This window comes from Narcine bancroftii, chromosome 7 (genome assembly GCF_036971445.1).
Source record: "Narcine bancroftii isolate sNarBan1 chromosome 7, sNarBan1.hap1, whole genome shotgun sequence".
NCBI lineage: Eukaryota > Metazoa > Chordata > Chondrichthyes > Torpediniformes > Narcinidae > Narcine > Narcine bancroftii.
In genome coordinates this window covers 168,286,040-168,310,589 of record NC_091475.1, presented here as the reverse complement: position 1 = coordinate 168,310,589, position 24,550 = coordinate 168,286,040, and the positions used below count along the sequence as shown (strand labels likewise).

Genomic DNA, 24,550 nt, shown 5'->3' with positions numbered 1-24,550 from the left:
GCGTATACAGAGCCGTTGTCATACCCACACTCCTGTTCGGCTCCGAATCATGGGTCCTCTACCGGCACCACCTACGGCTCCTAGAACGCTTCCACCAGCGTTGTCTCCGCTCCATCCTCAACATCCATTGGAGCGCTCACACCCCTAACGTCGAGGTACTCGAGATGGCAGAGGTCGACAGCATCGAGTCCACGCTGCTGAAGATCCAGCTGCGCTGGATGGGTCACGTCTCCAGAATGGAGGACCATCGCCTTCCCAAGATCGTGTTATATGGCGAGCTCTCCACTGGCCACCGTGACAGAGGTGCACCAAAGAAAAGGTACAAGGACTGCCTAAAGAAATCTCTTGGTGCCTGCCACATTGACCACCGCCAGTGGGCTGATAACGCCTCAAACCGTGCATCTTGGCGCCTCACAGTTTGGCGGGCAGCAGCCTCCTTTGAAGAAGACCGCAGAGCCCACCTCACTGACAAAAGGCAAAGGAGGAAAAACCCAACACCCAACCCCAACCAACCAATTTTCCCTTGCAACCGCTGCAATCGTGTCTGCCTGTCCCGCATCGGACTGGTCAGCCACAAACGAGCCTGCAGCTGACGTGGACTTTTTACCCCCTCCATAAATCTTCGTCCGCGAAGCCAAGCCAAAGAAAGAGAGCACATATTTACTTTCCCTTTGGCTTTGCCATCAACAGCACTGCAATTCCTATTCAAACCAATAGATTTGCAGATCTCATGATATAAATGCTGTGGAATCTCAGAGATCACCCACCACTGAAATCCACCGGATCTCCAAGGGTGAAACACATTGACAGATATGGCCTTCTGGTAAAAAGAGAAATGCCATTATTTTGATTTGGAACTTCTGACATTTACCGACAGGATGTACAAAGTTCAAAGATCAAAATTCAGATTTATTGTCAGAGTGCATACATGACATCAATACAACCCTGAGATTCTTTTTCCTGAAGACCAGGCAAAACTTCTACTTATTGGTAATGTAAAAAAAAAACTGTACTCAAGAAAAGATATGTATACAAGAGAAAAAATAATGTTAACAAGCTGTGAAAATACAGAAAATAAATATTCAATATTAATAAATTCAGTGCAAAGTAGGAGCCTTTAAATAAGTCTGTGGTTGAGTTTATTGTTTAGGAGTTTGATGGTTGAGGGGTAGCAACCATTCCTGAACCTGATAGTTCAAGTCTTGTAGCATCTATATCTCTTTCCTGATGGCAGCAAAAAGAAAAGAACATGTCATGGGTGGTGTGGATCCTTGCTCTCCATCGGCAACATTCCATGTAGATTTTCTCGATGGTGGGGAGAGTTTTGCCTGGGCTATGTCCGCTACCTTTTGCATGGCTTTGCACTCCGAGGTATTGGTGCCCCAATACCAGGTCGTGATGCAGCAGGTCAGCATTCTTTCCTCTACACATCTGTAGTTTACCAAGGTTTTTGATGTCATACCAAACCATCTGAAGAAATAGAGGCTGACATGCCTTCTTCATGATAATGTTAGTGTATTGAGTCCAGGAAAGATACTCCAAAATAATGACTCTCAGGAATTTAAATTTGTTCACCCTCTCCACCTCTCCCCCAATAATCACTGGATCATACACCTCTGGTTTTGCTTTCCTAATTAACTCTTTAGTTTTGGTGACATTGAATACAAAGTTGTTGTTAGTACACCATTCAGCCAAATTTTAAATCTCCTTTCTGAATATTGACTCATTACCCCTTTTTATACAACCCTGTAGTGGTATTCCCAAACATACAACCTATGCGACTTGTATCCATCCATACATATGACAAAATAAAGAAAAAATATAAAAATTACACTTTTACAGGTAAAAGTAGGGGCCTATCTATGGAAAATAATGCCCATGGCAGGGATGGCCATCTCTTGCGAGAGCTGGCCTTGGTGGGCTCAATGTTGTATTTGACAAACCATAATATAGATGCAGTGAATTTCTGACATGCGTCCATTTCGAGATACAATCGGTCTATAAGAACAGAACGCGGACATAAGTTGAAGAATACCGTACTTACCAATTTGACTATGGAGTTGTTGTACTGAGCCACACAGTCACAGGTGTAAAGCGAGTAGTGCAGAAGGAAATGTTATTTAATTTAGACAAACAATATGGGAACAAGCCCTATTGGCCCATGAGCTCATCCCACCCAGTTACACCCAATTGACCTAAAATCTCGGGTGCTTTTTGAAAGGCGGGAGGAAACCGAAGCACCCAGAGGTCACCCACACAGACAGAGGGAGAACCTACAAACTCCTTAGTAATGGATAAATATTGGGAGGAATTTGGTAAGATTAGTGGGTTACATACATACATGCATTTTAAAACAGATCTTATTTGAAATACTGAAGAATTCATATTCAGGAACATTGCAAAAACTATGGAGAATGCTATGCACATTTCATAAGTAGGTGCTAATTGAAATGACATCATGAAATGAATAGACCATTGTTTGGAGGAGACAAACTGGCTGTTTAAAAGTACCTACAGTGTGCTCACAGAAAGGTCACTCCTGGGTTTTGTTTATCTAAGACAACAGATGGGAGCAGAAGGATAACTCCTGTTATTTGCTGAAGAAGATGGGTTTTTTTGCAACTGAGAGAGTCACAAGGGCTTTCTGGCAGTTGGAGAGAAAGGGAGAAGACAGGTTCAACAAGCTCTCTCAGCTGGTGTGTGTGACACTGAAAGCAGCTGAACAGAAAGCTCCAGAGCAGTGGATGGCTGGAAGTGCTATCTGTCTGATGTTTCTCTTGGAATAAGTGAAACAGAAACAAACTCTGTGGTAGCCTGAAAGAAAGAGGTTACCTTCTGGAGAATCCTGATGGGGAAAGTTTCATCACCGAGTCATTGAGGTAACTAATGGTGGTACCTCAGTTGTGGCCATCCTGGAACAACAAATATCTCTCTCTGCAAACCCTACAAGAACCTCTTGAGCAGTAAACATTTAACTTTCGAGCACCAAAGCCTGGTGAATTTTATACATGTTAAATTCTGTGCACAGATTAAGAATTGCCTGCAACCAGAGAACTTGGAAGAATGAGAAATGAGATTGAACTGTGAACCAAAGAACTTTTCTTAAATTTACACACACACACACACACACACATTACATACACATGCGCTTAGAATTAGAAGGGGGTTAATTTGGGTTAGTTAAGTGTAGAGATAAGTTAAAGTTTGATTCTGTTTTCATGTTTAAAGATAATTAAAAACAACTTTTGTTTAAGTAACTGCTTGTCTTGGTGAATGTCTATTGCTGCTGGGTTTTGGGGTCCTTTTGGCTTGTAACACCTTACACACAGCATAGGATTCAAACCCCAGTCCCAATCACTGACGTTGTAACAGTGTTGTGCTAATCACTACGCCTACCATTTGCCCTTAAATGTTCTTACCAGTCCTCACTGATTGTGATGAAATCCAGATTCAATTACACAGTGGGGCACTGAAGCCCAGGTCTTGGAGATTTGAGGCAGTGATGATGTTGAATGTGTCAATTTCAATGCTGGAGTATTAGGAATACAGGGAATGAACTTAGAGAATGGATAAGTGCGTGGAAATATGATATTGTGGCCATTACTGAATCTTGGCTGGAGGAAATGCAAGATTGGCTGATGCAGGTACCTGGGTTTAGGTCTTTTAAAAAGTACAAGGTTGAGGTGGGGAGTAGCATTACTGGTCAGGGATAGTATCATAGCTATAGAAAGAGAGGACACTGCAGAGGGAGAGTCCACTGAGTTGCCGAGGATGGAAGTCAGAAATAGGAATGGAGCTATCACTCTATTGGGAGTTGTCTATAGGCCCTCAAGTAGCCCTCGGGACACTGAGGAGCAGATATCCAGGCAAATTTTGGAATGGTGTGGGAAATACAGGGTTGTAGTTATGGGTGACTTCAACTTCCCTAATATTGACTGGCACCTATTGACTACAAGAGGAATAGATGGGACTGAATTTGTCAGGTGTGTACAAGGAGGATTCCTGACAGCTATGTGGACTGGCCAATGAGAGGAGAGGCCATACTGGATCTGGTTCTGAGGAATGAATCTGTTCAGGTGGAAGACCTCTTGGTGGGGGAGCATTTTGGTGAGAGTGACCACAACTCCCTTAACTTCAACATAGCTACAGGAAAGGATGAAAACAGACAAACTGGGGAAGGGATCATTATGAAGGGACGAGACCGGAACTAGTGAGAAAAAATCGGAAGCTGGAGGAAGTTTAGGGATCACCTGAGCAGGGTTCAAGATCTGATGGTAGGAAAATGGGAACCATGGCTGATGAAACAGGTCAGGCAACAAATCAAAAGGAAGAAGGAAGCTTACATTAGATGTAGGAAACAAGAAGGGCTCATTAGAAATATATGGTAGCCAGGAAAGATCTTAAGAAAGGACTCAGGAGAACTTGAGATGGGGCATGAAAAGACCTTGGCATATAGGATTAAGGAGTACTCCAAGGTGTTCTAAGCATGTGTGAAGAACCGAAAGATGATGAAAATGAAGGATAAAGGAGGCAACGTGTGCCAGGAGGTGGAGGTCTTAAATTAATAATTTGTGTCAGTATTCACAAAAGAAAAGGATCTTCATCACAGTGAGGTTGAATTTGAACAGGTCTGTGTGCTGGACAATGTGGAGAATAAGGAAGTGGAAGTGTTGGATCTTAAAAACATCAAGATTGATAAGTCCCCAGGCCAGATGCGATTATATGCCAGCTGCTGTGGGAAGTGAGAGAAGAGAGAGCTGGGGCAGTAGCTATAATCTTTGAATCCTTTTTGGCCACAGGCGAAGTGCCTGAAGTTTGGAGAATGGCAAATGTGGTCACCTTGTTTAAAAAAAGGTAATAGGGAGAATCCTGAGAATTATAGACCCATGATTCTTACGTCAATGGTGTGTAAACTAATGGAGAGGATTCTTAAGGATAGGATCTATGAGCATTTGGAGAAGTACAGTCTACTCAAGGATAGTCAGCATGGCTTTGTAGAGAGAAGGTCATGCCTCATGAATCTAATTGAGTTTTTTGAGGAGGTAACAAAAGAAATTGATGAGGGTAAGGCAGTAGAAGTGGTCAACATGGATTTTAGCAAGGCTTTTGACAAGGTCCCCCATGAGGGACTCAACCAGAAAGGGATCAGAGGAAAATTAGCTGTATGGATAAAAAAAAATAGGCTTGTAAGAAGAAAGCAGAGAGTAGTAGTGGAAGGAAAATATTCTGACTGGAGGCCGTGACTAGTGGAGTGCCGCAGGAATCTGTTCTGAGACCTCTGCTCTTTGAGTTTTATAAATGACCTGGATGAAGAGGCAGATGGATGGGTCAGTACGTTTGCTGATGACACAAAGGTTGGAGGAGTTGTGGATGGAGTTGAAGGGGATGTGGAAGCTATGGAGAGGGTGCAGAGATTTTCCAGGTTGTTGCTGGGATTGGGAAACGAGTCTTATGAGGTAGTGGAGTTGGGACTTTTCACTTTGGAGCATAGAAGGATGAGAGGAGACTTGATAGAGGTCTACAAGATTATGAGAGGTATAGATAGGGTGGACAGCCAGCACCTGTTTCTTAGGGCAGGATCAGCAAACACCAGAGGACATGTGTACAAAGATAAGGGAGGGAAGTTTAGAGGAGAAATCAAGGTTGTTTTTAAGACCGAGAGTTGTGAGTGCTTGGAATGCATTTTCAGTGCTGGTGTTGGATGCTGAAACAATGGAGGCATTTAGGAGATTCTTAGAGAGACATAGGGATGAAAGAAAAATCGAGTGTTAAGAGGGAGGTAGGGTTTCATACTTTGTTTTTAGGAAGGGATATATGGGTCAGCACAACATCAAGGGTTGAAGGCCCTGTACTGTGCTGCATTGTTCTAATGCTGAACTGTAATTGAAAAGAGCATTCTAATGTATGTATCTTAGCTGTCCTGGTGTTTCAGGGTTTTATGTAGGGCCAGTGAGATGGCATCTGCTATAGACCTGTTGCTGCGATAGGCAATCTGGAACAGAACCATATCACTGCACAGACAGGAGCTGACGTGCTTCAACACCAGCCTCTCAAAACACTTATCACTGTAGATGTGAGTACCACTGGTCAGTAGTAATTTAGGCAGGTCACCACACTCTTCTTGGCACTGGTATGATTGAGGCATGTTTGAAACAAGTGGGTACCACACCGTGGCGGACTGAGATGTTGAAGATATCCGTGAACTCCAAGGCAAGTTGGTCAGCACATGTTTTTATTACTCAGATGGATATCCTATCACAATAGGATGCTTTGCTTGGATTCGCTTTCCTTGGATTCACTCTCCTGAAGGCAGCCTACACATTATCCTCGGACACTCTCAGATTAGGGACATGGGGGTGCACAGTGGTTCTTCTTTGTTCTGGTGGTCAAATTGGGTGTAGAAAACATTAAGTTAATCTGTGATTGAATCTTTTTTGTCTCCTACTGCACTGAATTTGGTTTTGGAACAGGTTAAGTCATTCAGGCCCTGCCACAGTTGTCAGGAATCCTTCATTGTTTTCCATTCTTGTCCAGTATCTCCATTTTGCCCCAGAGATAGCTATTCATTTTGTATTTAATATTTTGAATCAAATAAAATCATTGACTTAATTACTTTTCTCATAAGAAAAATGTGTTTACTAAACTTGTAGTTACGATTTTTTTAAAAATAGATAAGTAATATTTTGTTAGCTGAGTTTTTCTCATCTAAGAGTTGGTGGTGACTAATTATACTTGGTCTCTTCCTAGTTTTGTTTTCATCAACATTATCTGTCCTTTGTTTCTTTAGTCTTTGAGAGAGTAGTTTGTTATTTTCTTTCACAATTTCAATCTCTGTCTCAATGTCCTGCTGCTCCTCCAAATTCACCACCCTCCTCCACACTCAGAGACAATCTGTCATCTGTTTATATCTGAGCCACAGTAAAGCGTGGTCACTTTCAGAACGGCATCTGAAAATGGGTTTGCTCCTCCCTGTTCTTAGAAGCCTATTGTTCTTCAATAATACTTCATCCTGTCTACTCCAAGGAAAAATCTTTCCCAGACCACTTACAACCGTAAATAGACACATCAAAATGAAAGTGAGCCCATCAGTATTTCAACCTGCTCAAACATTCAAGAGGATCTTGGCCTGATTTTTATTTTGAAATCATATTCTTGTCCTCATCCTATGGCATCTGATTGTCTTTTGAGTCCAGAAATGTAACCATCTTTTTCTTTCATCATCAATCTCATCTCCACCACCATAAGTGTTTGATAATTCCACAGGTTTAGCAGCTGCTAAGAGAAGAGATCCCTCCTCCTCTCAGTCCAAAATAGCTTGCTCCACTTCTTGAGACAGTACCTCCAGTTCTGGATACCTCCCCTCGCACAACCACCCCTAGAGGAAGCATCCAACCTGCATCCAGTCTGGATATTGTTTCTTTTATTGAGAACCTTTCTTGTTCTTTGCAACTGCACTAAATAGGCTTAGTTGACCCAATCTTTTCTCAAAGTAGACTTTCCATGCCAGGAATCTCTCTGATCAACCTGTGCTGCATTCCCTTAAAGACCAGGATATTTGCACACATTACCTCAGTGCTCACCAAGGCCTTACATACATGTAGTAAAACATTCTCTGTCCTGTAGATAAAATCTTTGTAATGAAGGTCATTTACCATCGATTTTCTGAATAACATTTGCTTTCAATGGCTGGCGTACAAAGGTTCTTTAGTTCATCAACATTTCCCACCATTTAACTACTCTGCCTTTCTATTTATTTCCCAAAATGGATAAGTGGCTATATCTCCATCTGCTGTCTGACAACTTATTCAATTATTGAAATCACCTTGAAGCCACTTTGCATCCTCCTCACATCTCACAATTCCACCCGGTTTCATGTGTCAGATATAAAATATTACAATTCCCTCATTCAAATCATTGACATATGTCATGAATAGTTGTGATCCCTGCAAAACCATCCTCCTGCCAAAAGAGCACCACCTGACCTGAGAAAGTCCCAAAAAAGGGTCAACCCGAAACGTTCACAGACCATTTCTCTCTTTGGATGCTGCCTGACCTGTGCCTTTCTCCAGCTTCTCTTGGTTTACTCAAGATTCCAGGATCTGCAGTTCTTGTACTCTCTAACTTATTCATATTCTTTGTTGTCCATCAATAAATTTTCTGGGCCGTGCATTATCCCTAATTCCACGCTTGAACTTCAATGACAGATTTTATTAAATGTCTTCTGAACGTGTCTATACACCACATCATCATCATCTTCTCTCTAATCTGCCAGACACAGCCTCAAAAAGTGTCACCAGATTTGTTAAATACTATTTCCCTTTCACAAATCTACATTCCCTAATCCCATTGACATTTTTAGGCATTCAGTTATCTTTTATAATCTTTTATCGTAGATCATCCTTGACAATGAACTTGTCCCTACTCTAATGTTAGATGAGCTAGACTGTAAAGTTCAAATCAATGTTCAAATTTATTATCAGAGTACATATCCATACACTACAGCACCTAATAGCCTGAATACGCCTGAGATTGTCTGATCTCGGAAGCTAAGGAGGTTCAGGACAGGTCAGTACTTGTAGGGGAGACTGCCTCGGAACACCAGGTGCCATAGGTTCTGTGAGGGGTGCTGGACAAAGTGGCAACTCTGCCTTATGGTAGAAAAATGTTAAAGAATTTCATATATGCTACATTCTAAATATAGTATTACATGACCAATAATGGAACCTTTACATGATATCACTTACAACCCTGAGATTCTTTTTTTCCTGGGGGCGAGACAAAATTTCTAATCAGTAACTAAAAACTATGCTCAAGAAGAAAGATGTGTATACAAAGAGAGAACTGTAAACAAACTAACTGTGAAAGTACAGAAACAGTAAATATTCAGTCATAAATAATGTGCAAAGAGCCCTTAAATGAGTCCCTGAGTTTGTTGTTGATAGTTGAGAGGTAGCAACTGTTTTCCTGAACCTAGTGGTGCAAGTCCTGTAGCATCTATACCTCTTTCCTAAAGGAAGCAGTGAGAACAGACCATGTCCTGGATGGTGTTGATCCATGATAATTGCTACTGTTCTCTGATGGCAACGTTTCATGTAGATGTTTTTGATGGTGGGGAGAGTTTTGCCTGCAGTGTACTGAGCAGTATCCATTACTTTTTGCAGGGCTTTCCAACTCACAAATATTAGTGTTCCCATACTAGGCCATGATGCAACCAGTCAGCACACTTTCCACTGCACCTCTGTAGAATTATGCCAAATTTTTGAATTACATACCAAACCTTCTCAAACTCCTGAAGTAGCAGAGGTGCTGACATGCTTTCTTCATGAGGACATTAGAAATGATGGGTCCAGGAATGGTCTTCTAAGAAAGTGACCCCCAAGAATTTAAATTTTCTCACCCTCTCCACCTCTGATCCCCTGGATTGTTCACCTCTGGTTTTCCTTTTCCAAAGTCTATAATCAGCTCCTTGGTCTCATTGACATTAAGTGAGGGATTGTTGTTAGTACAGCATTCAGCCAAGTTTTCAATCTTCCACATTTTTTCTGACTCATCACCCTTTTTTTTAAACAATCCACTACATTAGTATTGTCAGCAAATTTATAAATGATGTCGTGCTGAGCCGCACAGTCATGAGTGTAAAATGAGTAGAGCAGGGGCATAAGTACATAACCCTGTGATGCTCTGCAGCTGATGGAGATTGCAGAGGAGGTGTTCTTGTCAATCCACACTGATTGTGATCTGGAGGTGAGGAAATCCAGGACCCAATTGCATAGTTGGGTATTGAGCCCCAGGTCTTGGAGTTTGCTGATTAGTTTTGAGGGGATGATGGTGTTAAATGCTGAGCTGTAGTTGATAAAGTGCATTGTAATGTATGCTGCATCTTTGCTGTCCAGGTGTTCCAAGATTTTGTGTAGAGCCAGTGAGATGGCACCTGCCTTAGACCTGTTGCTGTGTATGTTTGGAAGATCATCAGGAGATGTGGGGATGCACAGTGGTTCTTTGTTCTGGTGGTCAAATGGGGCATAGAAGGCACTGAGCTCATCTGGGAGTGAAGCTTTGCTGTTTCCTATTGCACCATTCTTACTGTTTTTCCCTCTCCCTCTTATTGCAGTAAAGGACCACAAGAATAACAGTGGCATTGTTTGACATCTAGTCATTTGCCAATTCCCAATAAATCCACTATTGAAGTGTGGCATTCCAAACAAATTAATTGGCAGGAGCAAGGATCTATATGTCAACAATGGAAGACCTGTTTACAGTCCTAAGATTTCTATCTCATCTTTGCATTTCTGTGTTAGATAACATTACAGGTAATTTTCTTAAAAAATTACAAATAATTATTCCTGAGACTAAATGTTACATTTCCACATGATTCTAGCAAATAAAATGAAAATCTTCTTGTTGTCAAAACATTGAAAATGTGGTTTGATGTTTCAATGTTATTTGATTTCCTGAAGGAACAAGTTTAAGCAGAAAGGTTATTGGAAATAAGGACTGGGTGTGCATTGATGCAACAATCATTATGTCAAGTGAAAGTTCTGTGGTTGTAATTGGAGCACGAGATGGAAAATAGCAGCTGAACATTTTGGTCTTTTGATGGAAAAAATTTGTCTTTATAGCTCTCTGTCCGTCTCCCAACTCCACACAATTGTTGGCAAATGTTCTGGATGTTGACCACCATCACATCATCACCATATGGGAAATTTGTCAGACTGGCTATACATCATCATCCCAGCAAATAAACAATCCAATGAAATAGTAAGCTGCATGTCTGTCTGAAAAAAATGCCATATTGGAAAAAAAAAGTAATTTGAAAGCTATGACATGCTGAAGCAATAAGAGAAAACACAGAAAAAGGGCGAGTCCTTTAAATTCACATTTTGAAGCAAGTGAATCCTTCGAACAGACATTTTGGCTAAGACATTGGACTGCGCCCCAAACCAGTTGTGAAAGGGTGAGGCATGCACTCTCTCGGAAAGTTTTGTGTTCTTTTTTATTTGTGCCAGCATTAATTATCATGACACATACATTCAGCCAACATCTCCCACACTATGTTTTAGATGCATATCAATTTGAAGGGTCAGTTACCAGGTTGTCGAACACCAGTTAAAGAAAGGCAAAGTGTTCAAAAATGCAGACAACAGGGGAAATAATTGACACAAGCACATTGTATATAGGAGAGGAGAGGAAGGGGGAAGGGGGAGCGTGGCATTCAAGAAGAGGGATATCTTGTTATCCATGCAACATAAATCCCTCTAGGGGAACAGTTGTTTTGAAATGTGAACAGAGGAGCAGGTTAATGCCAGGAACTTAGCACAAAGGAGATTGCCTCAACTGTCAAAATCCATTCAAGGACCTCAGAACCATTATCAAATTCTCATTAGTATTCACTTAGTCTTTGCAACTCCAGTGCTTTATGCCTCACTCCCTTCTGGTACCTCCATTGGCTATACATTGCACCTTCCCTCACTATTATTACCTCTGACATTAACTGTGATTGTAACCTTCATAGGGCACGACGTCCCATCCTGAATACTGAGGGTCAACTGTCTACAATGATATCCATATTTTCTAAAGTTATGACTGATGTAAAAATACTTTAGACACCTGAAAATTGGATTGGTCAAGAACCATTCCTATGCTGGCTACGAGACAAGTGTGAGAAATGGGGATTTGGTCCTTGTATAGAAACAGTTTTTCAAATCCCTGGTATCCGGATGTATGAATTTTCTGATTGACTGAGACACACTCTTACAATGCCTAACTAATACACCTCCATTAAGAACAAACAGTTTAAAAGACAAGACAGTGCAAAATGTAAATTAATTTGAATCAAAGTTTGCATTATGTAAAGATCACTTTCATCAGATAATTCCCATAACATTTTAAATTTGAACCCCAGCTGCTGATACTGTAACAGCGTTGGGCTAACCACTGCACAAACTGTGCCACCATCATAATTCATCCAATCCCCTTCCCAAAGTTTACAGATAAAGCCTTACAAATACACTTGACACTAATAAAGATAAAGACCTTTTAAAGATAAAGACCTAATAAAGATAAAGACCTAGCCTGACGATCAGCTCTTCATCTTGGGTGCCTCCATTTTATTCAAACGCAGTTTTATCCAAACTTTAATCAAATAGCTGCTGCAGGTGAGACACGACCGGGGCATTCCTCTGGCTAAATATGTGTCCCCATCTTCAACAAGGGCTTGTGCATTGCTTGAGAAACATTTACTTCTGCAATTTTAAATTTTTATTTAAAAAATTGTTTATTCTTATTTATTTAATTTTTATCTATTTATTTATTAATCTATTTCCTCCTTTTGTTTTCTTTTTTTTTGTCACTTGGTTGGAATGCCAGTTGCTTGAAGTCCAGATTTTACTGTAATAATAGATCTTATATTCTGAACAAGTTATTGTTTATATTCTCAGCAGCTTTAATGTCCTAAGGTTCTTCAATAGTGTTAGCAAAGAAAATTTGGTACCAAAACACAAGGAGATATTTGGGTAGATGTCCAAAAGCTTGTTCCAATTGGTAGAATTGAATTAATATCTTAAAGTTTCAGAAGGACATAAGAGGATTAAACAGGGAATTCCAGATCTTAGGGCCCTTGCAGTTGAAAACATGAAAGGAAAGAATGGAGCCTTTACATCCAAAAATGACCAAATTGCCAAAACTAAGGGATCTTGGGGTGGAGAGAAAAGCAGGCACATATTATTGTGCAGTATTTCAAAAGAAAACAATCGTCCCAAGGTTTCACTGGTGGAAAAAAGCTTGGAGTGGGAGAAGATGATATCATTGAGGCAGAGCAAGCTCAGGAACATTATTGCAGATGGAATAGAGATATTTAATGAAGTAGTTGCCAAATCAGCATTAAAATTATGATAGATCATGATGAAATGCAATAAAAGGGGATAGTGGGATCAGTACTTTGAAGAGCTAACTGCAAAATTTAGTCCCGTAATTTTTGGGCTCTGAGAGTCAGATTGGTTTGAAACTTACAAATTTATAATTGAAAACTGCTATTTCTGCACAATGTGAGTGTGCTCATTTATGGCAGGATTTAGATTGTTATCTGCATTAGAAAGGCAATGCCTACCAGTTACAGCAGGAAAAGCAGAGTGCGACTTCAGTACTTGTGCCATGCAGATTTGATGAAGGTATTGTAGACTTCAACACCCCTACATATTTAATTTGTGTGTTCAGAATGAAAGATCTATTATTATAGTAAAACCCCAGCATCTGGAATTCAAGTATCCCTATGTATGGGGAACCCAATGTTTCATGACAAAACCATATCAGTTTGCACTTTCAACTACCTGCTTTGTTTAAAGGGATCACCAATCTTCTTCTTAGGCACAGCCTTGGGATTAGGGATGACTTGGTTCCATTCACAGTGGCCAATGTGAGATCCATGGATCCTTTCCTGGAGGTATCTGATGGGCAGGCAGGCGGGCTGTTTGTGAAGTGGTATGAAAGTGAATTGGGGATGCTGAATTTCTTAAAGATGGTTTTGATCATCATTTTGATTTTTTTTCGCTAGCTACCAGGTAAACTATTTCAATGATAGGTCTTGGGATAGAATGCATGTTTTGGAAGTCTAGTGTTAGGAATGCAAAGCGTATTGTCTGACCTACATTACCAACGTTTATTAACCTAGGGCAGAGGTGGATTAACCATTAGGTTGAGTAGCCTGAAGCCTGGAAGGTAAGGGAGTCTGTCAAACAACAAAAGAAATAAAATATACAACAATAGATACGTTACTTTAACAATACCAAAGGGAACTAAGCCACAATATTAAAAGTATTTTAACATTGCAACAACTTCTAGCTTTCAATACTCCTGTCAATTGGCTTTCACCTATTCACTGAAATCAAAACAAACAAGAGGGGGAGGGGTTGGTGTAGGAGACATGGCAGTTGTGGCAGCTCACTGTGGGATCACTGGCAATCTTCGTTACCCATAATCCCCCACGCAGCTGGAACCGCTCTGCCTGTGCCAGTGCCAGGGAAAAGTGCATGCCTGTCATTGCCTGCCTTCTATACATAACTATGTACCTAATTGTCATTATAGCATTAATTCCAACAATTTTAATTATAATGCAGGTAAGTATAAATAACCCATACACTTTAAGAAATTTTATTTTCTATTCGAATACAGTTGCACAGAGGTGGGAGGACTGGAAAAACTAATGTTAATAAAATTGTTTGATCTGATTTGACCTTCTTTGAAATAAATATAAGATAAAAACCACTCTTAATACACAGACCAAGGACTCGAACATGTGTTGGTTCCTCTCTGCGCATGCAAACGAAAGCACCATGCAAATGTATTCTCTGAAATGGTGTTCCCTGACAGCCTCTTTAGAAATTAAATTAAGGGCAATGTGTTACAGGCTGAAAAACAAAGCAATCTTTGGCAGTCATAAAGCAACCACTGTTTAAATTCAATGTTGAGACCAAAAAATATCTAAATTGGTAATTTTCATACAAATTAGCATGGACTTTAGTGAAGTCTATATCCAATGGACTTTTAATAGAACATGTCATTTTCATCTGATTATTTGTGCTTTTTAATTTGAAGTTCATAAATGAAGTAATAATGGGGCAGAGAGTGCTAATTTTTTGCTAGATACTTTCATAATTGTTGAGTGAACATTTAATCTAACCATAGGTGATACATGGAGATATCCATTATTGAAATAAAAACACCTATTGTTCAAGTTGTAATTGCCAATTCTGAGGGGAAAAAAAACATTTCCTGCCGTTGTATGAAGGTAGCAAAATCGACTGCTAACATTAATGTTGAGATGCATTATCAGATTGAACAGAGGCCACACGTTATATGAGGCCAAAGTAAATGCCTCAGTGTTTTGATCAGATGTAACTTGGCAAATGTGCTGTGGCTGCTTACCAGTATTATCAGCTACTTTGCTACCCTGTGGTAGTTATAATGTTGAGTATCTTTCAAAGTTTACAAAAAACCAATGCCACCAAGCAAACACATGACATTTCTAAATTTTAATCCGGTATTGCAAAGCATTTTGTGGTTGAATAATGATGAAGTAATTTGAACTTCAAACATCATTTGCATTGATGGAGATGTTAAATTTGAGACAGGAATCGAAAACATAATAAAATGTGTAGTTGTTTCGGTGACGCTAGTCCGGTGGGTGGGTGGATATGGCCCGCGAATGTCCCCCCCATGATGCTTAGCCTGGGGGCCCTTAATAAAGCTCAGCCTAGAGCCCAGGTGGTAAGTTAATCCTCCACTGGACTAGGGCATCAGTTCTGGATGTGTTGCCTTGGGAAAGGTCTCTGATGGTTGTTCGCTTGACCTTGCAGTGAATTTGGAGCATTTATCAGAGACTGAGAGAGGACAGTAGGGTAGGACCTCAGCAATTCCTTTGCTCCTTGGAAGATAAATTGCTCAAGTGGCCTCTTTTGACAATGATGTTGCAACCATGGAGGCCACAATTTGATCTTGTGTGACTGCAAGCTGACCTTGCTTGAGAACACTGTGAATCACTTGCACACTATGCACCTCTCATGTTGTTAGATGCTGCAAACTACAGCCATGAGCTATTACAATAGCTACACTCCAGGTCATCATTGGAACTGTTTCATTTTAATTTATCTCCCTCTTCCGGCATGTGGGTTTTCAATATATGTGGCAAAGAATAAAACTTAAACATGGCTTAAGATGGAAGTGGGCACATGCATCTGTAATATTACAATTTCAATCTTAATAAGGGGTTTCTGCCCAAAACATCAACCATTCTTTTTCTCCTAGTCATGCTACTTGATCCATTAAGTTCCTCCACCAAATAGAGTTTAGCTTCAGTTTCTAGCACATCCAGTCTCCTGCATGATATTATAATGTCTGCAAGCTGGGGTTATGTGTTCTTTTCTTCTTAAAATTAAAACCTTTTACTGCTTTGAATTAATATTCATATGCTAAATGTTTCCATCTGAAGCAGCAATTTGTGCCATTCTCACTCAGATGCTTTGTAATTTGCAACAGAACTCAAGCCTTTGCTTTGGTCCTTGACTGCAAACAGTTCTCCCATTTGTCCCATCACATGACAAATATCCTTGGCATTCATTTCCATATTAAATTTCCAACTTTGCATGCAATTTCAAAAGTGTTATTCCTTGTGTTAAATAAATTGCAATTGAATTTGTTCATCAAAACAGTTAATTCAATAAAACAATATATTCTCTGACAAATTTGTCTGATGTCTGATCACCAGTTTCAAATCTATATCTCTTCATGATTTCAGATGACTTAGGATCATTACTTATTCATTAATATTTGCTTTTCACTGCATTAAAAAATAAAGAAACATTACAGATTCTACTTTTTTAATTTTAAAATTTAAATTTAGACATATACCACAGTAACAGGCCCTTTCGGTCCATGAGCCCCTGCTGCACAATTGCTCCTAATTGACCTATGACCCCTGGTACATTTTGAAGGGTAGGAGGAAACTAGAGCCCTCGCGGTAGACCCATAGAGACATGGGGAAAATGTAAAAACTCCTTACAGACAGCGTGGGATTCCAACCCCAGTCCTGATCACTGGTGCAGTAACAGCATTGCACTAACCGCTGCATTAACCATGTCACCAGCAATGGGTAAAGAATAATTTTGTTATATTATAATTGAAATATTTTGTTAAAGATTAAATTACCATTATACCTGAACAGCATTATTTTGTATAAACACATTCTCACCATTACCAACAATTTCTACTGTTATATCTGCTCCAAAGATCACTTCCAAATGTTCTATGTACTCGAACTGATTGTATAGATAAACCAATGCTTCCTGTGTAACCAGTCTAAACTTCTTTAGCCATTTTGTTGTAATTATGGTGCTATTCTCACTAAAACCATTGAAATCATTACCAGAGTGCACACAGTTTCCCTGTTTCATGCCTTTTTAGTGAAAAGGCCAAATTAAACCAATTCCACTGATTTTATACCACTACCCTTCACTGCCTGAGCTTTCTTAACCCAGTGCAGCCACACCCAAAGTTGCTCTACCTTTCCCGTTCTTTTCCATGAGACTTGTATCAATCCTTGTTCAAAGTACTCAAAAAGGAACCTCTTAACCATGCTGTTTCTCCTTGTACAGGGAGCTGTTATTCTTTTCTGAGCTCACACTATCTGCATCACTCAGGGGTAGCAGCTGCTAAGCTCATCATTCTGATGGTGTCTCAGTTTGCTGTGGTGATGAGTCTTCTTCGTCCTTTTTTGCTTCTTGTAAGGTCCAGTCTTTTTGTGCAATAAATGTGCATCCATTACTTGTTCTGATTATGGGATCATGGAGAGTCACAGAAAATAGTTCAAAATTAAGATTCTTAGCCATGTCTTCATATCCCATCTTTGTCACATCTCCTCCTGTCTCAGTGATCTTGCAGAGCCCTCCAAAATAATGATCATCCTTAATCAATCTGTCATAAACCAGCTGTGAAACTCTGGAATTTCCTCCCAAAGCTTTTCTGTCTCTCTCTTCATCTCTTTCCTCCTTCAAGGTACTGCTTTAAACTTACATCTTTAGTTAAACCTTTAGGGACCTGCCCCAAGACAGGGTTAGTGCAATGCTATTAGCGCCAGTGACCAAGGTTCTTATCCAGACCTGTCTGTAAGGAGTTTCTACGTTCTCCCCATAAGCGGCATGGGTTTTCTCCAGGTGCTCTGGTTTCCTCCTACCTTCCAAAGTGGATTGGATTGATAGATTAATTACGTGTAATTGGGTGGCGTGGGGTTCATTGGTGGAAAGGCTTTCTACCTTGCTATTTTGTTACAATTAAAATTTTTTAAAGTAAATATCTGCTAAGGTTGGTTTGTGACAATTTTTTAAATCTGAAGTACTATTGGATACTTTGTTAAAGATTATATATTAATGGAAGCTGTTGCTGTTGGTCATGTCAAACAGGAAGAACAGCCAGATTGGACCAGAAAGTAATGAAACTACCTTGGAGAACATGCATATTAGAGCATGCAGGAATGAGACTTTATCCAAGGCAAATGCAAAAGTTTGGTTTACTGAGGCTGCAAGGTGATGAAAACTATTCTAGTGACAATAAGAAAGGGACATATTAATGAATAATCTATACTTTACTATTGAATTCGTGCTGGAGGATGATTTGAAAAAATTACTTCCTTTTTGTAAGCATTAACATGGAACAATTGAAGCACTGTTTCAGGATTTCAAAGCAACAAAACTGCTGAACCATTGCACCACCACCGGCAAAAGAGTGATGTTGTAGATAGTGTCAAATTCACACCAACATTTTACATCTTAACTGGATAATTAATATAACCTTAGGTGGCCCCATGCATGGCTGAGGGGATGAATCCAGCCATGGCAGCATTCTGTCCAGTGTATTTGGGCAGCATGGGCTTGTGTGCAGAAGAGCTTGTAACTGAGCTGTATCTCTAAATTAAATCAATGAATGGGGGGGGGGGAGGGGGGGGATGGGCACTGAGAGAATCTGGTACAGAAGAGGAGGGACAGGTCAGCCATGATCATGTTCAATGGAGGGTCAGCCTTGAGGGGGCAAAGTAGCTTACTCTTGCTCTTGTATTAAGTATCCTTTGTATTAGACCAGGATGCATTGACATGATGAAGTGTTCAAGATATTGATGAATGGTGCCCTGACATTGCTGTAGTATGATGGTGCTAAGGTTCTTCATGCAAAAGAAGAAGAAATGATTCCTTTTTCCAGAAAACAGGAAGGTCACCACATGGTTGGAACAAGCAGAAAATCCAGTTCTGGTGCAGATAATTGAAGCAGAAGGTGGTAAAAGCCCATGGAAATTATTTCAACAGTACCAGCTGACTTAATGGCACTGAAACATCTTGAGAAACTAACTACATCATCTAAATTCAGCTCACCAACTTACTTTTAGGTCACATCCATGAAATTCCAGCGTAGGATCTTGAGAGAGGGACATTGATCCCTTTAGATAAAAGGTTAATGTGTTCTGAAAAGAAAAAGAAGACAATTAAATGAATTAATAATATGTTAAAAAAAATCCATTCATAGATTATGCTCTTACATAAACATAGAAATTTCAGTTATTTAAAAAATGGCATTTGAAAAAAAGTTTTTTGTAAGGTTAGATATTGCACATGCAAACATTGTCATAAATTATTATCAATCTGCAATAGAAAAATATCCATACAAAATGAAACGTGTCAAAATGAAAAGTGTGTCAAAGTGTTCCTGGTTATAGGATCCTTTCTTTTTATAGAAAGGATTTTGATTATCAGTGGAAAACGACCACTTATCAATAAGAACCTCTTTAAAAAGTGAACCTCCAGATTATACAACAACATTTTGATTTTATTTTTCCCCATGTAATTTCACTGGAATATAAATTAATATAAGATATAAATTAGATTAGCATAGCCTGTTATGCAGTACTGGTAAAACCAACTTCAGTTACTGGATTGTTTCTATTTTACAAAGAGATATTCAGATAATAGAGCATTTGAAATGCCACCAATAATGGCCAGAAAGTAATAACTACTGTGATGGTTATTTCTTGCTCATCCTTGACAGTCTTGACAGTAATTGTTGTTACTTCATCAGAGTTGACCAATCCACAGTGATAGAAAATATTGTCTTTCAAGGATACCATCTTGTAACTTAATTCAGAAAATAAATTTGGTTTACTTGAATCTAATGTTCCACTGTAAATGTTCAGAGTAAATGTTAAATATCTTAACTGGCCAAAATCCACCAATTTTCATTATTCAGAAGTGTGATAAAATCATAATTATTGATAGATCTTGAATGTTTTTTCTGATTTTGTTATCAAATACTTGCTGCATAAAACAAGGCAAAGTGCAGTGACACAAATTTGAATATCATCCAGTATTTTTACAATAATAATAAAAGATTATTCCCAAAATATTAAAATGTACCCTTTAGTTTTGATCATCCATCTTTAGACCTGCTGAAAGATAAATGAACAAAGCCATTAGGCTTCTAAATTTAATTAACAGATATTTTTATTCTCAGGGCTGCGTTTCTTTGTACTGTGCAGTTAAACAAAACAGCATTTTTGCCAATCAAATTACTTACCCAACTTTTAACACAATTTAGTACTTATTAGGTTCACAGTCAGCAAGTTTTTCTTAGTTGCTGTTCTAAGAGAACTATCAGAATGCTAAAATATAAACAAAAAATGCTGAAAATACATAGCAGGTTCACAGCCAGACATGGAAAGAAAAGTATTAGAGTTGTCCAAATTTTTTTTTTTGCAAAATACACTCAAATAAACATTTTTAAAAATGCCTTTGTGAAACACTTCTTAATACTGTAGTACACATATTGGTGATGCACTGATGGAACCTTGTTTGGAATATTCATTTCAGGTTTGCAGGAACTGTATCCCTTTATTAGCAGATTAAGTGATAAAATATTTGCTTATTCTTAGAAGACTGTCAATTTTAAGATATTTAAAAATTTTCCAAATGTAAACCTTAGCCATGGAATTTGGTTTAAGTAGTGTTAATATTTTACAAGTAAGGTGCTCATCTGCTTTCAATTCCATATGTAAAAAGCACACTTTTATAATGTGATTCAAAATATTTGGCAAAGTGGGTGACACTGCAAAGCTCACCACACCCAAAAATATGAAGGACAGGTAATTGATGAGGTCAACCTTAGTGCTGATTAAATGCCTCAATAGTAATGTGGGGGGGGGGGGGGAGGGGGGAGAGAGAGAGCGAGAGAGCGAGATACCTTTATTGTCATGTATTAAAACAAGTGTTATATTACACAAAATTTCTTTTAGTCTACTGTAAGGCAGACAGATTCACCATCAGCAGAAATTTCCTGGCGCCTCTTACAGTTAGAGACAGAGAAGCAAAAGAGAGTTCCCACCAGAGTCTCTGAGTGTCTGTGGATTCACCTCCAGTGCTCTCACAGCCTCTGTAGCCACACAGACTTCAGTCCAAACCATTGGCAACCCAAGCTCCAGATCCAAACTACTGGCACGATCAAGAAGCTTTCAGCTCCTTGGCTCCCTCTTGCTTCCCCAGCCTGCTGTGAGTCCTTTGACCGCAGTTGCCAGTAACCTGCAGCCTGCATGGGTTCTTCATCTCGCATCACCAACAGCCTTCTGCTTGTGTCTCCACTCTCCATGAGTCGCAAAAAGACGGGAATAATAATAAAAGCAAAAGCCATTGTGGCCAAGGAATAGAAATGGGAGTGGACTGTGCTCTGACTCGGAATGACCATTGCCTACTCCTATACTTTGGTGCCAGTTTCCTGTACTAACCCAATATCCCCTGGCTCCATTAATACCTAAAAATCCATCTCTGATCATTCTGATAATTTTCAACAGGATTGAACAAGAAGTGCTACGTAAATCAATGGTTTCCCTTGTTATGATAGTTCTTCCAAGAGAAACTTGTCCGTGAACTACTCTTTGCAGATGATGCCGCTTTAGTTGCCCATTCAGAGCCAGCTCTTCAGCGCTTGACGTCCTGCTTTGCGGAAACTGCCAAAATGTTTGGCCTGGAAGTCAGCCTGAAGAAAACTGAGGTCCTCCATCAGCCAGCTCCCCACCATGACTACCAGCCCCCCCACATCTCCATCGGGCACACAAAACTCAAAACGGTCAACCAGTTTACCTATCTCGGCTGCACCATTTCATCAGATGCAAGGATCGACAATGAGATAGACAACAGACTCGCCAAGGCAAATAGCGCCTTTGGAAGACTACACAAAAGAGTCTGGAAAAACAACCAACTGAAAAACCTCACAAAGATAAGCGTATACAGAGCCGTTGTCATACCCACACTCCTGTTCGGCTCCGAATCATGGGTCCTCTACCGGCACCACCTACGGCTCCTAGAACGCTTCCACCAGCGTTGTCTCCGCTCCATCCTCAACATCCATTGGAGCGCTCACACCCCTAACGTCGAGGTACTCGAGATGGCAGAGGTCGACAGCATCGAGTCCACGCTGCTGAAGATCCAGCTGCGCTGGATGGGTCACGTCTCCAGAATGGAGGACCATCGCCTTCCCAAGATCGTGTTATATGGCGAGCTCTCCACTGGCCACCGTGACAGAGGTGCACCAAAGAAAAGGTACAAGGACTGCCTAAAGAAATCTCTTGGTGCCTGCCACATTGACCACCGCCAGTGGGCTGATAACGCCTCAAACCGTGCATCTTGGCGCCTCACAGTTTGGCGGGCAGCAGCCTCCTTTGAAGAAGACCGCAGAGCCCACCTCACTGACAAAAGGCAAAGGAGGAAAAACCCAACACCCAACCCCAACCAACCAATTTTCCCTTGCAACCGCTGCAATCGTGTCTGCCTGTCCCGCATCGGACTGGTCAGCCACAAACGAGCCTGCAGCTGACCTGGACTTTTTTACCCCCTCCATAAATCTTCGTCCGCGAAGCCAAGCCAAAGAAAAGAAAGAAGTATGTATATAGATATTTATATAAGTATTTGAAAAACAATAAGACATTGGAATAGAAATAGGCTATTCAGCCCATCGAGTATATAATACATGCATACACCCAAACAACAGCACTGTTTATTCCATTTTCAGTAGAAATTCTTCTCCATCTTCTCAAGTGCAATATTGGGTATGATCATTAAATCTTGAGCTGCCAGTGAACTCGGAATCCATAAGCGAATTTAAAGAAAACCAAGGTATTCTTCATCATGCCACATTTCTCTGTAAGTTCAAATTTATTTATCATTTGATTGTACCATTAAAACCTGATGAAACTGCATTCTTCAATCCACAGTTCAGAATAATACCAACACATATAAAGACATAACACATGTACAGACAAGTACAGAACATATATGCAGAACATATACCATTAAAACCTGACGAAACTGCATTCTTCAATCCACAGTTCAGAATAATACCAACACATATAAAGACATAACACATGTACAGACAAGTACAGAACATATATGCAGAACATATACCATTAAAACCTGACGAAACTGCATTCTTCAATCCACAGTTCAGAATAATACCAACACATATAAAGACATAACACATGTACAGACAAGTACAGAACATATATTGCATATATGCAAGTACAGAACAAATATGCATTTTCTCACATACAGCTTGAGCCTTTAAAAGGCACTGATGAGGTCTCACTTGAAGTATTGGGAGCAGTTTGGGCTTCTCATTTTAGAAAGGATGTGCTGACATTGGAGAGGATTCAGAGAAGATTCACAAGGATGATTCTGGGACTCTTTGGCATTGAGGAGAAAAGGGGGGGATCTCATTGGCACATTTCAGATGTTGAAAGTAGATGTAAAAAGGTTGTTTCCCATGTGGGAGAAGAGGGCACATCTTCAGGATTGAAGGGCATCTGCTTAGAAGAGAGATGCAAAGGAATTTCTTCAGCCAGAGGCTGGTGAAACTGTGGAATTTGTTGCCACGGGTGGTTGTGGAGGCCATGTCATTGGATACATTTAAGGGAGAGATTGATAGGTTCTTGATTAGCCAGGGCATCAAAGGTTATGGGGAGAAGGCCGGGCAGTGGAGCTGAGTGGGAAAATGGATCAGCTCACGATAGAATGATGGGGCAGAGTCAATAGGCTAAATAGCCTATTCTACTCCTATGTCTTATAGTCTAATCAAAAGCAATGCAAGCATCAGAAATTCACTCTCATATCGAGCCATTGGGACTGCCTTTCACATGCCTGTTCTATTTTGACAAAATATTCCCCCAATGAATGCATTCAGTAGATGGAATATGCTGTAGTCCACTACGGAAGGTGGCATGTGGCCTTATTGAATGGGTTGAACAGCTTTGGGTTTCAATGACCCAGATTGCACTGTCTTGCCTGAAACACCACAGCCAGGGCAGTGGTGTCCTATGCAGTGGAAGGTTCATCAATTCCATGAGGGAATACATCCAATTTTTACTACATAAATTCTGTGCCCTTTCTCAGTGGAAAAGGCTGAATCAATCCTGTAGGATAGAATGTGAATGTTCTGATCACAATCCCCTCCCCACCTCCCCCCCCCCCCCCCCCCCCCCCCGCTGCATAGCTCATTTGAACACTGGTGTCCAGAGCCATGGCAGTAACATACTAGGGTTGCATGGCAGCACATGTGGCCTGCATTCCAGTAGTGAAAGCATCCATGGGAGCATGTGTTTATTGGATGGTCTGTGCCTCTATTACAATGGAAGCTTGTTCCCAGTCATCAAACCATACATGTTCCAGCTACCTGTTTGGGTAAAATGTGCTTCGGGCTCTGCACACAGTCCCATTAAAGCAATGCTCTTTGATATTGGATGTAATTTTCAGGTCTGCCAATGCCCCAGCATCTTATTGTCCTTAATTTGTAGCCTTCTCATGGATCTTCATTGAGTTTTCTGCAGCAAAACTCATGTGACTGTACCCCTCTTAAGCGTTCATCCAATTCTGACCAGAATCCACATGTGACTTCTGATACTCTGCACATGAAGATCTCTTATCTAAATTATATTGCAGCAGAGTATCATACACACCATAAGATGTATGAGCAGAAT

The 24,550-nt window shown here is 40.2% G+C and overlaps 1 protein-coding gene and 1 long non-coding RNA gene across 6 annotated transcripts in view; one reads left to right on the top strand and one right to left on the bottom strand.

Annotated features, from left to right (window-relative positions):
• The window catches only part of pdgfd (platelet derived growth factor d), a 365,062-nt gene that overhangs the window by 151,509 nt on the left and 189,003 nt on the right, over positions 1 to 24,550 (top strand). The window contains exon 1 of one of the 2 annotated variants that reach the window (XM_069891209.1): positions 22,605 to 22,721. The exons of the other annotated variant lie outside the window; for it this stretch is intronic. The gene's annotated coding sequence lies outside the window, so the exon portion shown is untranslated. Of the gene's footprint in view, positions 1 to 22,604; positions 22,722 to 24,550 lie in introns of those variants that run through there. 2 annotated transcript variants of the gene reach the window in all.
• Positions 1 to 24,550, bottom strand: part of LOC138739352 (uncharacterized) — a 188,564-nt gene that overhangs the window by 63,033 nt on the left and 100,981 nt on the right. For all 4 annotated transcript variants that reach the window (XR_011342194.1, XR_011342197.1, XR_011342196.1 and 1 more), the window contains one exon: positions 18,920 to 19,000. This is a non-coding gene — a long non-coding RNA (uncharacterized lncRNA). The remainder of the gene's footprint in view (positions 1 to 18,919; positions 19,001 to 24,550) is intronic.